Source organism: Sturnira hondurensis, unplaced genomic scaffold (assembly GCF_014824575.4).
Source record: "Sturnira hondurensis isolate 20B ecotype Veracruz unplaced genomic scaffold, ASM1482457v3 Scaffold0005279, whole genome shotgun sequence".
NCBI lineage: Eukaryota > Metazoa > Chordata > Mammalia > Chiroptera > Phyllostomidae > Sturnira > Sturnira hondurensis.
In genome coordinates, this window is record NW_028077910.1 from 13,863,884 (window position 1) to 13,876,357 (window position 12,474).

A 12,474-nucleotide genomic window follows, 5' to 3' on the forward strand; every position below is an offset into this window, starting at 1 on the left:
TGTTGGTTCCTTGGCTGTGACAAATGTAGCCTGGCAACGTGAGATGCTCACAGTCGGGGAAACGGGGTGAAGGGCAGACGGGGACTCTCAGTGTTCTTTCTGCAACTTTCTTGGTAAATCTAAAACTATTCTAAAATTAAATGTTCAAAGAACAAAAAGGTTCTAACTTAGCAGGGACTTGTGATGTAATTAAAATCCAGAAACCAGAAAGGAGAAACACTGCATACAGATTCAGCAGGAGAGGGAAAAATATCTATTTATTTTTCATAGGAGTTATTGTACACCTCCTTTTTAAAAACAATGGTGTCACTGAAATATTGTGAATGAAGAGAGATCAGGGTAAAGGCTCAGGAAGCCCGAGCAAGAGGTCAGAGTCTGCCAAGCAGGAACCACAATGTCGGAGCCCGGAGCCAAACACACGGCCTGGCCTTGTCCCGTCAAGGGACAAGCTCAGCACTGAGACCCACTGGAACTGAGCTCAGTAATGCAGAAGGAGACATTTTGATGTGTGAGGGGAGTCATTTCGGCCTGGAAATCTCCATATCCCAGATTAGCCAGATCTGTCCGGGGCATAATCTGGACGTTGGCGAGGGTGCAGAGCTGAGCTACTCAGGGGGAAATTCAGCTGACATTCTACTTGCACTTTTCTGTGCAGGAGCTCCACCACAGTGCGGTCCAGTATTCAGCACACAGACTGCGGCATCGTTTTCCCTTTTGTGCATGATGGTGCTGCTGACCCACAACTAAAAACTTCTTAGAAGAGATCATCACTCCCACCAATAATGCGGATTTTAATATATTCCTATAGCTTAAATAACTACAAATGCTCATAGAGGAAAACATTAAATAAGAATTAAAAACTTAGCTTATATTTACTTCCATGTTATAAACTGATTATCACAAAAAGTTGATAATTTTAGAAAACCTTAGCTGATTTTATATCAGTCCAGTGATCAAATGGGTATTATTTCTATCTTATAAATGAGAAACCATGAAGATCTGAAGTAATTCAGTGAATGGTTGAAGGGCATACAACTAGTAAGTAGCTGAGAGAGGTTCACATATTTAGAACCCGAGTCGTCTGGTGGCAGATCTGGACCTGATGCGGGTCACTCCATGCTCCCAGCGTGCCTGGCACAGCCAGGTCCCTTTATAAGCTCAAAACTTCCAGCTTGAATGTGGTGAAGGTGGATTCTGGGACATTCTGAGGACAGTTTGTGCCTCTCACACTGTCTTCGTCATGTGTTGTCAAGTGATGGGAATTGGCCTTTTTTCAGCCACAGTTCCATAAAAAGCACTGAGTTCCAGTGAAAGTGGAGGAGGTTTCTTACATAACATTTTAATGCACGCAATGAAATGATATGGTGTTTGAGATTCTGAGCTTTGCTTTAAAAATATCCAGAAGGGATCGGTGGAGAGAGGATACCAGTAACATAAGAATGGCCCTACCTGTGTAGGAAATGGCACAAACACATGAAGGTAGGAATTGCTTTTCAACACAAATGTAGAAATTTAAGTGATGTATTCACAAGGCTTCATTATACAATTGCCCGTACTTTCATATGTTTGAAATTTTATAGAATAAAAAGTAAATATATTAGTAAACAAATAATTAGGCATCTAATTTTGAGGAACATAACTAATTACAATAGTTAGGGTAGTCTTACTTGTTTTAACACATAGCCCTTAAGAGGTCATCACTCAAACACAAGAGAAGCCTATTTCTAACAAAAATGCTTCAGAGGGGTGTCCCAGCCTGGAGGGGTAGAGGCTCTGCTGCATGAAGTCCGTCAGAGACTCAGCCAGACAGTTTCTGTCGTCTTCAACACCTGTCTTCTAAAGTCACTCTGCTTATGCCCATCCTGGCCCATGAGAAGGAAGGAGCACAATGCCCATTCTCCTGACAGCACAGTCCCGAGGGGCACCTGGTACTTCTGCTCTACCCCACTAACTGGACTTCAGTCACACAAAACACGTGGCTGCACAGGGGTGGGCACTGTAACTCGTAGCTGGACGGGCATAACGTGGTTACAGTGTCTGTGGAAGAAAGAAAAAAAAATTTGGTGGAAAACTAGCTGTCTCTGCCACAATCTAGCTTAGCTATTAACATACACAGAGACCGATGTATCATAAAGCTTATGAAAGCTCAAACTTCTAGGCTTCTCACTTGCATGGGCCTCTGCCATGGTCCTGTGAGGGACTTGTATTAGTTACCAATTTCCATATAGCAATTTACGCCAAAATTCATCAGTTTAAAACAATAACCTTATTATCTCAGTTTCTGAGTCTGGGATCTGGGAGCAGCTTCTCTGGTGGTTCTGGTCGGACTGTCTCACAACACTGCTGCTGAGGCTGCAGTTATTTAAAGGCTTGACCAGAGTCAGAGGACCCACTCCCAGCACGACTCACTCACATGGCTGTGGGCTGGAGACTTCAGTTTGTCAGCACCTGGGCTTCCCCGCAGGGTTGCCTGAGGGTTTTCCAACATAGGAGCTGAGTTCCCCAGAGGGAAAGATCCAAGAGAGAGAAAGGTCAAAGTCCTAACGTCTTTTATAACCCAGCCTCTGAAGTGACGCCACTTCTATTATACTCCATTGGTCTCACGGACCAATCCCAATACAATGTGGGCGGAGACTCACACAAGGACAAGAACACCAGGGGACAGGGATACTTGGGGGAAATCTGCACAACAGGAGGCTGGCCACTACCAGGACTCAAAATATGTTCCCATGTTTTTGTAGCATCTGCAGAAGTAAAATATTTTTACATTCTTTTTTCTTGATGATCTCCCTCTCACAACTGTATAAACTTTTGGCCCCACAAAACATGAATCCTTTTCTTATATGACCTTGTTTGACAGTTTTAAAAATTGTTTTAGAACTTGGTAAAACTATTCCACAAACCAAATTCATAGTAACTAAATGCTGAAGAGAATGATGTTTTTTTTCAAAATGTGTGTTTTGATTACTGTTAATTCTATCTAGTTTGCATAGTGCTGATTTATTTTCAGTGCTAGATGAGAAGTTAGGAAATCTGGATTGCAATCCAGATTTTACCTCTGACAAAATGGGTGACCTTCCTTTCCCAAGATGCAGCCTGCTTTCTGGGCTAGCTTCTTTGTTCAGTACAGTGAGGGGTTATATTAACTAGTCCATACAGGTTTTTCATCCAGTTCTTTGAAAGTTTATGATTTACTATGTGTCTTTATGCTGCAAATTACTTATCCCGAAAATGGGGTTAACAGTGTCTACTTCATAAATCTGTCATGATGATTAAATGAGGCAGCCTACTTACAGAACATGGAATATACCTGGCAAGCAGTGCAGGCCACATAAATATCAGCTGTTTTTATTATTTCATGCCTGAAAACTAACCTGCCCTAAGAAGCCTGTTTTGAATGCTTTTATACTATTACAATAATTTTAGTTTTCATTTCAGATGATTGTGAAATTTTATAAATTGGGAAAAGACACCATGAAATATTAGTAAGGATGTAGAACAACTGTAATGCTTATACACTTATTGATGAAAATATGAACTGGTATAAAGACTTTGATAAAACATTTGGTAATATACCCACTTAAGCTAAACTTAAGCATATCCTATGATAAAACAAATTCTCTCCTGGCTATACTCCCCAGTATAAATTAGGGTTTATGTACACCGAAATGTACATATAAGAATATTTACAATAGCTTTATTCGTAACAGCCCAAGCTTGAAACAAACCAAATGTCTTTTGAGAGTAAAATGGGTAAAGAACAATATAGTCATACAATGAGATGAATACAACAATGAAAAAGAATAAAACTCACCAACATGATGATGAGTAAAAGAAGCCACTTCATTATGTGGAGTTCAAGATCAGGCGAACACGCCTGTGCTGACCAGAGGACACCAACTGGGGGTGGGTGAGGGAGCCTTCTGGGGTGCTGGAAACGTTCTACATATTGATCTGAGTGGTGACTCCCCAGGCGAATGTAGGCGTAAAAACATCCATCAAGCTTTAGATTTAAGAGTTTTACATTTATTGTATGACTTTTAAGTCATACTATAATAAAACATCCATCAAGCTTTAGATTTAAGAGTTTTACATTTATAGTATGACTTTTAAGTCATACTATAATAAAACACTTAAGTTGGTAATGGTATCGAGAAACACACTGCTTGTATCACCGATATAGGCAAAGAGGTTTCAGCAACCACGATTTAGATTTAGGCAACTCTGTTGACAACCATGGTTGCTATGCAGTAATTAGTGAACAGTTAGTTATTTGTTACTCCCTTATCATATACCACCTCATTAATTATGTCAGCTGTTCATTCATTTCACAGATACTTAAGTGCTAGTACTCCGCTAGGTGACAGGGCCATTACCAATGAACAAAACAGACATAGCACTTGCTTCCACAGAGTAAGGTACATTGGGCAAGACAGAAAAGAAAAAATCAGGAGTTGCAATTGCATGTCACAAATGTATCGTGAGGAAGTAAAAGGTACTTCCCTGCCATTGGAGAACAAAGCAGAGGCACCAACCCAGAAAGGAAAGACTCGCTGAAGAAAATAAAACCTAAGTTAAAATCAGTCCTTTTAGTGCATGTTTGTCCACAGTTCAAAGAAAGTAGGATATACTCTAGAACCTGAGAATATGCCCTATTCTCAACCTCGGTGTGGCTGGACATGAAGTGTGCTGGAGAGGAAGCACGGAGTGCAATAAATGATGCTGCAGAAGCCGACCAGGGGAGGCCCTGCAAGCCCTGTGAAGGGGGTTGAGATGTTACTCTACGGGCAGGGAAAAGCCATGATCTGGCATGTTCTGAATGTACTAGTCTATCTTCAATGCAAAGAATGAACTAGAAGGAAGAAAGATTGGAAGAAGAGACTGGCTAGGAGGCTATTCTGGTAAGTAGTCTGGAGATGATGGTATCTGGAACTAGGGCAGTAGAGACAAACTGGGAGATATTTGGGGAGCATAAATGGTGGGACTTAAAGACTGGTTAGCTAGACAAAGGAAAGTGAAAGTTGACACCCAGTTTCTGGATTGAGCAATCCTGCACAGTGATGTCATTTACCAGGATAGGGAATAAAATGAAGAAGTCTGCTAGTTTAAGAGACATCGATGAGGTGAGAAGAGGAAGCTAATGAGTTCCATTTTGACAGTCCTATGTTTAAAGTGCTTATGAGCCACTGCAGTAGAAATAATTCAGAATGCAACTGGTGTTTAGGAGAGGTAACTGTCCTGAAGAAATAAATTTCTTGGGAGTCAGAATTATACAAACATTAATGAAGGCCATGGGAGTAGAAAAATCTAAAATCACTTCTGAATAAAAGGTGGAATAAAAAGAGAAGTAGATTCGGTAGAAAACAGTGAGGAATATTCAGCTGTAATTGATCAGCAGCACAAAAAGAAGGTCCCTCAATGGATACTGAGAAGGAACAGAGGGGAAAAAAAGGCAAGCACAAGATTTTGTATACTGAAGCTCAAAGAAGGGAGAGTTTTTGAAAAGTGTTAGGTGGGCATCAGGGTCAAATGCTGCCAAGAAGTTACACTGGAGAAGTCCTGGTGCTCTGAACAAGAGCAGGAGCAGAGGAGGCAGATGCCAAATTTCAGAGGTAAGTAAGAGTTATTGTGTCTGATTCTCAAACATCCATCCCCTCCCTGAAATTGGGAAATCCTATTCCCCTTGCAACTGACTAGTTTAGAAACATATTAGAGAACGAATTAGGTATCACAGAGTACACTGTCACTAGTGTAAGCAGAGAGGGTATTGGTTAGTTTACAGGATGTCAGAGGCCGAGGAACTGAGCTTGGTGGTTGTGCAGTCACTGCCAACACAGCAGGAGAGAGGCCCAACGACATCATGGTTGTCAGAAGGAAGGGGTGTATGGGGAGGGATGAAAAAGTAGAGGGAAATATGGACAATAATATTGTGATAAGTGCATGTTGACAGATGGTTACTAGACTTACTGCAGTGATCACATCATGAAGTATATAAATGTAAAATCACTATGTTGTACACTTGAAACTATATAATATTATATGCCAACTATACTTAAGTAAAAATAAAATGTCCACATATGAGAGGGACTGGATATAGAAAATGAAGAAATGATTTGGTGATAGTTTTGAAGGTGTGAACTATCAGTTATGTGACTTTTTTCCCTCCGGAAGTCTTACTATAAGCCACTATAGAAGCAAAAGCCACCACAATGGACAAAGACAGCATGTGTCCTGCAGGTGAACACTACTCATTCACCTCTGTTTAAAAAGAATTGCTAGTTCACAAAAATCAATTAACTGGTAATTGTAGGTAAATGAGTGTTATTTTTTTAGATATTAGATTTTTAATGGCAGCTTTTGTCTAAGGTATAGGAGTAATGTATAAAGCTAAATTTTGAAATAAGTTTCATTTGGAATAATCATCTTTTTAAATCAGCAAATCAGTTGGTAACAATGGTTGCCTCTGGGAAGGGGAATTGAGTGGCTGAAAGACAAGAGCGGAGGGAGATTTACTTTTCACTGCACACCCTTTTGTAGCTTTTGAATTTGTACCCATACACAAAAATAACTATATAGTCCTTAATGTCTCTAGCCTTACTGATACACATGCACTTCCCTGAGGGGACAGGGATCTGTGCAACTGTGGCCTTTCACCCATTAGGTCCACACTATACCAAATAACACGTATTGGTAATCTTCTAAGCCATTTCCCAACATCAGCTAAGGAAGAGGGATATTATCCAAAATCTATGTGGTAGAAATATGAATTACTTTTCTTCCCATGTATTTTCCAAACTTCCTACAATGCACATAGTCAGGAAAAAAATGCATACCATAAACATTTTGTCATGTATTTAGTCATTCATTTATGCATGTATTCAGTCAATTTTATTGAGTACTCATGTTTGTATATGTTTTCTAAAAACTGCTATATATTCTATATGTATTCTATATATTCCATACATAAAAACTGTGATATATTCTAGAAAATACAGAGCTAAAAAGAGGAAGCTGCTAATTGCCTTGTTTTTTAAAGTAGGGCAGAGTATAAATAAAGAGTGATCCCTGCCTTCCAGGTATTTACAGACAGATACATAGAAAAGTAGCCAATAAAACAGAATGATGCAAAAGCTATCTGTAACAAGCATTGTGCTATAAGAGTAAAGAAGAAACAATTTATCTTGGGTATGTCAAGAAAGCCTTCCCTGAAAAAAACTCATTTGAGCTTGGTTTTGACAAGGTGATTAGCATTTTAGAGAAAAAAGAAAAGTAAAAAAAAAGTGTACTTCAAGTTGAGGAAACAGCATGGCAAAGGCATGAAAACATGAATAAGCATGACAAGTTTGGAAAATTGGTAATCACCCAGTGAGATAAGAATACGGTGTGCAGGAAAATGCTAACGGGAGCAGGGTGAAGAAAGGAATGAACACATCATTTGCCTAAGGAATGTACAGGAAGTCACTGGAAGTGTATGATAAGAAAGAAACAAGTTCCACTCATGTTTTAAGGAGATGTCATGTTTAGGCATTGTGAAAACATAAAAATCACCGGCTATGAAGTTGAGCAGACCTAAGTTTGAATCTTATTTTGTACTCACTAGCAGTGACGTTGAACTTCTTTGTTTCTTGATTTTATCATGTCAGAAAAGATTGCAGGTTCAATCCCTGGTCAGGGCACCTATAAGAATCAAACAATGAATGCATAAATGAGTAGAACAACAAGTCAATGTCTCTCTCTTTCCTTCTCTCTCTCTCTCTCTCTGTCTCTCTCAGCCTCTTCCTCTCTCTTTAAAAATTAATAAATATTTTTAAATTATGAAATATTTAAAACATACTTACAATATAATAAACCATCCCCATACTTACTAGTTAAGGGATATTCATAATACGGCTCTTCTCCTTTGACATCAAGGAGAAAGAGGTGGACCCATGAGTCAGACAATCCCTGAGAAACACTCCAGCCTTTTATGACTAAGAATCAGTTGTATCTGATGGAACAGTACTTAAATGTCTTCAGGTAAAGGCGCTTTATTTCTCCCTCACCAAACTTTAAAAGAGAAAGTTTTTGAAAGGAATCATTTATTAAAATAAGAGAAAGAATTTTCTCTGGCTCATTAAGCAATATTAACAGATAACATTAAGATAACATAATAGTATTTGGAAAAGAAAGGAAAATTGCAATGTGCTATAATGAAAACTTTCAATCAATGGGACATAATATTTCATGGAGATTTTGCTTACATGGAATCCGGCAGGAACACAGAGGCTAGTCTCACAAGCCCCTCATAGCTCTATCAAAATCTGACACTGGGGAAAGATTCAGTCTCAGTATGGGCATGACCTCAAGTCTGTATGGTCCACTAAGCGTGTGATTTCTCCCATGAGATGCCGCAATTATAAATGATAAAAATTAAGTGACTCCTTCAGGATTTTAGTGAACATGAACGCTTATGAGATAGGTTGAGAAATAAAGACACAGGGAGGTCAGACAGGTTTGCACACCCACCAAGGGGATGCTGCTGCAGCCAGGGTGAGTCATATTCACACCACATCAAATGTACAAGAATCATTCTTTTGGGCAGGTGGTAAATATAAAAATCTGTACGTGCCAAGGACTGTTCGTCTATTAAATCATAGCACCTACCACTGCTCCCAGCTTTGATCCACACCTTAGATCTTCTTGTATTTATGTGTGTATATATAATGTACCTTTTTAATCCAGAAGGTTTGGCCATTCAAGCTGAATTTTGTGGGGATTACTTTATGTCTGTAATTTAACATGCTCGTGTACCTAGCTAAAGCTGTACTATCCAGCACACTAGCCAACAGGCCCATACAGTTACTGAGCATGTGAAACGTGGCTAAGCTAAACTGAGATTTGCTGGGAACATAAAAGAAATGTGAGATTTTGAAAGTCAGTTTTTTTTAGTGGAAAATATCTCATTCATTTTATTATATTAATTGCACGTTAAATCAGACTATTTTGGATATCATGTTTTTTAGTAAAATATATTATTAAAATCAATTATACCTGCTTCTTTTACTTTTTAAATGTAGCTCCTAGAAACTTTAAAAGTAAATACATGGTAAGCATTACATTTCTACTGGATGGCACTAGCCTATAGCTTACCCTATACATATGGCTATTTTTAGGATCAGGTACATTCCAATTCAAACATACTGCTGATATAATATACATGGTATGGAACCAAATACACCATTTGAGAAATATCTTTGGAGTGTACATTCCTAACAAATGACACTGTGTTATATTACATTGTGCTAGAATAGGAGTTATCCTATTCATGAAAGAGACTTTATCAAGGAATAAGTAGCTCCAGCCCTATTTCTTTAAGACAAACACTGGTAAATCAATTATAAAAGGAATTACTCAATATGTACCCCTGAGGGTGGAAGAAACAATTATGCAAATTCTTAAGACAAAAGTCATAGTTGATGAGACATTTTGGCAGGTAAATAATTACATGCAGGAAGAGGAAGCTATGATAAAAGCTTTGACCAAATTCCCTGCTGAAAGAAACTAGTAAATATATGGGAAAAATGTGTCAGTAAAATATTTTAGTCAAGGATAGATGCATTTATTATCTATTGCTGCCTAACAATATTCTATAAACTTAGTGACTTAAAACAACACACATTTATGACCTCAGTTTTTATGAGTTAGGTACTGCAGTGTAGCTTAGCCAGGTCCTCTGCAATCACAATGTTCACCAGAGTCGGATTTTTATCCAAGACTCAAGTGGCGAGGATCTGCTCACTTGTGGACTGAGATCCTCACTTTCTTGCTTGGTTTCTTGGAGGGAAGCTTCCCTCAGCTCCTGGATACATAGTCCTCTTTTTAGGGACACTCACAACACAGCAGCTTCCTTCTTAAAGGCAGTAAGAGAAGGTGTCTCAGCAAGACCTTTCCTAAAGGTCCCTGATGTTATAATCTTAGTAAGTAAGCTCATCCATGTGACCACGCACATACCATCATCCTTGTTGTGTTCTTCTGATTAGAAGCAAGTCACAGGTCCCACCCACACTCAAGAAAGGGGGACTGTACAAGGACAAAATACCAGGAGGTAGAGATCACTCCACCTTGGAGTCTGTCCTACACAATAGAAAACTGGCTTAGGGATAAAAACTAGGGGGGGATGTCACAGTAAAAAACAATCTGTGTTAGGACTATTTTTGTTTACAGCTTTCAAATTATCTAAAAGAGATAAAAATAACAAAATTTCTGTTTCAATAGAAATAAATTTCTAGATAATAAGATGTCATGACATTGGGAACAAGTAAAGACTGGTCAAAGGACCAATCTTTACAATGGGCCAAAATTTAGAGCTTTCCCACTAAAGCTCTAAGGAACAAGATAAGGATGCACACTTTCACCACTCCTATTCAACACAGTATTGGAAGTCCTAGCCACAGCAATCAGACAAGAAAAAGAGATAAAAGGCATCCAAATTGGAAAGGAGGAAGCAAAATTGTCATTGTTTGCAGAGGACATGATCGTGTAAATAGAAAATCCTACAGACTCCACCAAAAACTACTAAACCTAATAAGTGAATTTGGCAAAACAGAGAGATAAAAAGTCAACATTCAGAAATTAAAGGCATTTTTGAAATATCAGAAACAAAAATCAGGGAAAAAAATCTCATTTTATATAGCAACAAGAAAAATAAAGTACCTAGGAATAAACCTAACCAAGGATGTAAAAATTTATACTCAGAAAACTATACAACACTGAAGAAATAAATTAAGGAAGACACAAACAAATGGAAGCATGTACCATGCTCATGGATTGGAAGAATTAACATCATCAAAACACCCATACTATCCAAAGCAATTTATAAATTCAATGCAATCTCTATTAAAGTACCAATGACATATTTCACAGATATGAAACAAACATTTCAGAAATTTATATGGAACCATTAACAACCCCAAATAGCTGCAGCAATTCTGAATAACAAAGTAGGAGGGAACACAATACCTGATATCAAACTGTATTATAAGGCAACTGTAATCAAAACAGCCTAGTACTGGCATAAGAACAGACACATAGACCAATGGAACAAAAAAGAGAGCCCAGAAATAAACCCAAGTCTCTATGGTCAATTAATATTTGACAAAGGGGGAAGAAGTATAAAATGGAGCAAAAATAGCCTCTTAGACAAATAGTATTGGGAGCTCTGGACAGGTACATCAAAAAAATGAAACTTGATCACCAACTTACACCACACACAAAAATAAATTTAAGGTGAATAAAAGACTTAAATATAAGTCATGACACCATAAAAGTTCTAGAGGAAAACATTGGCAGGAAAATCTCAGACATTCCACAGAGCAACCCCTAGAGCAAAGGACATAAAGGAAAGAACAAACAAATGGTACCTCATCAAATTAAAAAGCTTCTGTATGGGTAAAGAAAACAGCACTGAAATGAAAAGAGAACCAACTAGATGGGAAAACATATTTGCCAATGACACCTTGGACAAGGGTTTGATCTTCAAAATATATAAAGAACTCACACAACTCCACTCTAGAAAGACACACACAAAAAACCCAATTAAAAAATAGGCAAAAGACCCGAACAGATACTTCTCCAAGGAGGACATACAGAGGGCCCAGAGACACATGAAAAGGTGCTCAGCATCACTAGCCATCAGAAAGATGCAAATTAAAACCACAATGAAATAGCACCTCACACCAGTCAGAATGGCCATCATAAAGAAATCAACAAACAAGTGTTGAAGAGGATGCAGAGAAAGGGGAACCCTAGTACCCTGCTGGTGGGAATGCAGACTGGTATAGCCACTGTGGAAAATAGTAAGGAATTACTCAGAAAACTAAAATTGGACCTGCCTTTTGACTCAGCAATTCCACTGCTAGGATTGTATCCTAAGAACCCTGAAACACCAATCCAAAAGTACCTATGCACACCAATGTTCATAGCACAATTAACAATAGCCAAGTAATGGAAGCAACCTAAGTGCCCATCAGTAAATGAGTGGGTAAAAAAACTATGGTACATTTATACAGTGGAATGCTTCACTGCAGAAAGAAAGAAGGAGCTCCTACCCTTCACAACAGCATGGATGGAACTGGAGAGCATTATGCCAAGTGAAATAAGCCAGGTGGTGAGGGACAAATACCATATGATCTCACCTTTAAGTGGAATCTAATCAACAAAAGAAAAAAGCAAGCAAAATATAACCAGAGACATTGAAATTAAGAACAATCTGACAGTAACCAGAGGGGAGGTGGGAGGCAATAATGGGGGTAAGGGTTTTCAGGGACAACTATAAAAGACACATGGACAAAACCAAGGGCAGGGGTGGAAGCAAGGGAGAGAAGTGGGTTTGGCTGGGGTGGGGGGGAGTGGTGGAGGGTAAACTGTAATTGAACAACAATAAAATAATTTAAAACAAAAGAATAAAGTTCCCCATTACTTAGGAGGAAAAAAAAA

General features: G+C 38.6%; 1 long non-coding RNA gene across 2 annotated transcripts in view; it reads right to left on the bottom strand.

Annotated features, from left to right (window-relative positions):
- Positions 1-284: 284 nt before the first annotated feature.
- LOC118987446 (uncharacterized) overlaps positions 285-12,474 on the bottom strand; it is a 33,349-nt gene continuing 21,159 nt past the window's right edge. For both annotated transcript variants that reach the window (XR_005066569.1, XR_005066567.1), the window contains 3 exons: positions 7,866-8,046; positions 7,598-7,677; positions 285-2,037 (listed from right to left, as the gene is read on the bottom strand). This is a non-coding gene — a long non-coding RNA (uncharacterized LOC118987446). The remainder of the gene's footprint in view (positions 2,038-7,597; positions 7,678-7,865; positions 8,047-12,474) is intronic.